At 44.2% G+C, this 4,329-nt stretch overlaps 1 protein-coding gene across 1 annotated transcript in view; it reads left to right on the top strand.

Annotated features, from left to right (window-relative positions):
* Positions 1 to 4,329, top strand: part of TBCCD1 (TBCC domain containing 1) — a 93,905-nt gene that overhangs the window by 36,306 nt on the left and 53,270 nt on the right. The gene's annotated exons all lie outside the window — the stretch shown is intronic.

Here is a 4,329-nt window from a genome sequence, read left to right as displayed (position 1 = left end):
TCCCCCAGCATTGTGACAAATACGCATCGTGTTCTCTTTTGGAGATCGCAGTCAGACAGAATAATTAGGTGGCAACACAATTTATTGCCTGCGGCCCTATAAAGCTTAGGAAGCACTCTTTCAGCTTTCAGCTGGTATTTAATCAACAAATCATAACTTTTATTAAGCCTAAATGCAATGCTTCTGAGATACTAAATTTAAAGTATGCCTGGAAACCAGGGTCATTTTTTGTTTGATTTACATATTGCAGCATCATGCAAACTGGGAATAGGATAACAAGTGGCCCAGATTACAGTCATCTCCCAGGGGTTGCTTTGCAGGATTTTTTTCCTGGTTTGAGACTTTCAGTACATCCCCAGGTATTCCTGCGAGTGGTTTGGAGCTGTTGAGTCCTCAGCTGCTCTTACAGACTGAATGAGCCATGTTGCACGAGATTGCTTTATGATATACCTGTGGCTTCAGCTGCATGTAAAGGCATCCTGGCAGAAATATCTTCTGCCACAGAAGTCCATGGGTGGGGAAAAATGGTCACAGCCCTCCCAGCATGTAAATTCCTGATACTGAAGTGCTGTATTGATGGCATTGAGCTTTCCTGGGCAAACTATAGCATGGTTCTTGGAGCATTTTTTACCTCCTTTGAGCTCTCCCCTACTGGCCCAGCCTTCCAGAAAGAACAATGAGGCACTGCACAGCTGCACAGGGAGGTGGTGGGGTCACCATGGCTGGAGGCATTCCAGAGCTGTGGGGATGTGGCACTGAGGGACGTGGGCATGGTGGGGTGGGCTGGGCTTGGACTTGGGGATCTCAGGGGTCTCTTCCAACCTCAACAATTCTGTAATTCTATGTCTACCTGCCACAGGCTTCCCCAGGCTGAATGGTGGGTCCTGTTTCCAGTTGTGATGGTTGGGGAGGGTGGAGGCTGCTGGGTCTGCAACAGCACTCCCAGGCCCCACAGCCAGCAGCTGCTTTGGATTTGACAGAAACTCCAACTTTGCCAAATACTGGAGACTGACTTAAAATGCTAACGACAATATGTAAAACCCATGAAAATTCTAAAACAAGGATGTTATTAAAGTGGAATTAAGGACAAAGGAGTTGCTAATATCTTCAAGAAAAGGGAGAATAAGAACATTTGGGGTTTAAATGGTATTAGAATATTAGCTGAAATCTAGAAATAAGATTTATCTGTGAAACATTGCATCTGAGAAGGTTTCAGTTCACCAACTGTCAAGAGTCAGCATCTCTTGTGCTGGGTGATTTTCCTGCTTATGAATCTCAGAGTTTGGGAGAATGTTGCTCTCTGGACGTGTGATGGTTTCAATGGGAAACATTGACGTGTTTGCTTTGATACTGCCTTCCCTCTCCTCTGGAAAGTTCCTGGGTTGATGATTTTAGAGATGGTTAAAAGTTTGCAGCCAATAATATGTTCCAAGAAAGAAGTGGTTTTACCAACAGTGGCTGCTCTTTTCTCATGGATATTACTGTCTGTAGGGATGTCTGGGTTTGTGTCACTGCACTAAGCTATGCTGGAAGCATGGAGGGGTGGAAAGTGGAAGGAAAGATGAAGAAAAGGACTTAAAGTTCAATTTAAGCTATCTAAGATAATTCCAAGTGAAGACATGAAATCTGAAAAGGCAAAATGCTCCATTTCAAATGCTGAATTGCCTAAAATTGCTGAACATTTTTATTGCCTGGCTGGTTTCTAAACTGTAGGTGTGGAAGGTGTGAAGAAAAACATTCTTTCCTCTCAAATTATAAGAATTAAAAAGAAGTGTTTTTCCTACTTCTCACTACTTTCTGGGTGGTTCTACAATGAATGAATCTTTCCACAATTAATGGAAGTTTGCTTTCTTTTTCACCCTATTTTAATGCTTATATTAGGAACTTCAGCAAGTTGAAGTTGTCCTCTAGGCAACTTACATAGGGGTTGATCTTCTGACATAGAGGTGTGATCTGTGATCATCATTGTGTCCTGATATGGGGAGAGACTGAGGGTGCAGGGACAGAGATCAGAGTCCTGGCAAGATTTGCTGGCTGATCTTTGGAGCTATTCACCACTCAACATTTTCCTCCAAGGTTCTTACAGATGGCTGGAGCTCCAGCATGTTTTCACTGCTTTACATGCTGCCCTCAATCCTTTCTCGCTTCTTTTCCTAATTTCTCAGTAATTAAAATTTCAGCACTGCTGTAAATGCCTGCTCTGGGCTGTCGTTGTTGAGCAGTGTGGGTAGCAGAGACCCAGCAAAGCCATGGAGCAGGGCCATGGAGCTCCACGAAGCGGGCTTCCAACGCATGCTTTCCAGACCCTTCCTAAACCTCCTGTCATTCTATATATTCGTTAGCACATGGATGATGCTGAAACTGAGCTATAATTATTGGTGGAGCTGGCAGTGGTGCCTATAATTAAGGTTGCCAGACATTTCCCATTAAAAGATTCTGTTTTCCAATGCTATGTCCTTGCCAATGTGTAACTGTTCAGGCTGAAATTTTCAGTTGCAGGCCACTGGCTCGGGCTGGTCTTTGTGTGTATGAATGTGTGTGTGAGTAAAGTAGAGCTCAGCCAGATCCAGGAGTGTGATACAGGGAAAAAGCATTGTTTTATAGTTACTTAAGGGAAAAAAAATTAAAAAAAAAAATGACAGCCACATTGTTGAGAAAGTCATGGCATGTTGAGAAGTTCTGGCACTCCCATGCTTTGTTTTTGCAGGGACTTGATGTTTGGCTTTGTGATAGGTCTGGGCTTTCTGTCATTCTCAGACTCCTCTTTCTGGTTCTGACCGAGTCACAGAGCTCTGCAGACCTGCTGCCAATGTGAGCAGGTTGCCTGGTGATCTGGCTGGCTCTCACGTGGCCTGGAGCTTGGGGAAGGAAGCAGGGCTTCCTCCATTGCCATGCGGGCCAGCAGCCTGTTCTGTGGTTTGGCCAGTGAACAGTGAGCAGGCAGCCCAGGTTTCCCATAGCCAGGGGGTTTCTCCAGCTGGTTCACGCAGCAAGGAGGAATCATCATGTATTTAAGTTGTACAGTCCCCTCTGATTCTTTAGAGCACTACTTCATCTCAAGTTTGTGTTGTTTATGTGTGTGATCCTACCTACACCGCTATCTATCCATATGGAGATACAAGCAGGTAGGTAGTTACAAGATGTTCCAAAACCTCCTGGCCGCTGGAATAGAATCATAGACTCATTTGAGTTGGAAGGGACCTTAAAGGCCATCTGGTCCAACTCCCTTGCAGAGAACGGGGACAGCCACAGCTCCATCAGGTGCTCAGAGCCCCATCCAGCCTGACCTTGGGTGGCATCCACCACTAATCTGGGCAACCTGTGCCAGTGCCTCTCCACCCTTATTGTAAACAACTTGTTCTTCATGTCCGATCTAACTCTCCCCTATTCTAGTTCAAAACCATTCCTCCTTGAATAATAGGGTATGGGGAAAGCTTTCGATGCATACAGGCCTGTAGCTCGCTTGACTTCAGTGAAGTTACTTTGACTTCACCAGCAAAATATCCGCTGTTTGCTTGCCTTTTTAAAAATATAATTATACAGAGGCTCTCAGAAGACATTGGAAGAGGCAGTATTTTTTTTTAGTTTGTTTCTTATTCATTTACCTGGTCCGTTGTCTTTCTTCAGCGAGTTTAAATCATCAGTAAAGACAATACTGGCAGTACATCTGAAATAGCACTGCTTACAGGTTCCCGTCCTTGGTTCCTATGTGAGATATTTCAGAGATAACTCATGAATGAGGATGGAAGCGTGCACTCATTTACGACAGGCTGCCCATTCCAAACACAGGGGAAAAAAACACATTCAAATTTTGAAAAAGGCAGTCTTTGCCAGGCTTAACCTGCAAAAGTACAGCATTTCTTAGAAAGATGCTGAGAAAAATCAATTTACCTTTAACGAGTCAGTCAGGGTACCAATCTCAGCCAAGATATAGTAAAACAGGCAATTTGAGGCTGGCTAAAGAAAAAAATTGCAACGTGACTGTGTAAGTGAATTTGCTAGTCATGCTGCCATAATTATTTGCAACTATAACATCTGATGTTGCACTGCATTGGTGTCTGCCGCTGTCTTAATTGCACTGAGGTCAGCAAATCCTCCCATCTGCAGGGTCTGTCCTGGATCTTCTCCCATCCTTCTCCACTGGAAGCACCTTCCCTCCTCCATCTTTCTTACATGAACTTTTAGAAGCGTGCCAAATACTGTGCAGCTTAAACTGCTGCCTGGTCAAACCAGCATTTCTTAAAGCAGAAAGGCAATCAGCTTGCTGAGGTGGTGGGGAAGGAATGGTAGAAACCAGATGTTATGTCTTGATGAACCTCAGTTATTTAA

Source organism: Meleagris gallopavo, chromosome 11 (assembly GCF_905368555.1).
Source record: "Meleagris gallopavo chromosome 11, MGAL_WU_HG_1.1, whole genome shotgun sequence".
In the NCBI taxonomy this organism is placed as follows: Eukaryota; Metazoa; Chordata; class Aves; order Galliformes; family Phasianidae; genus Meleagris; species Meleagris gallopavo.
Note: the sequence above shows the minus strand (reverse complement) of the source record. Positions and strands in the feature narration are given on the sequence as shown.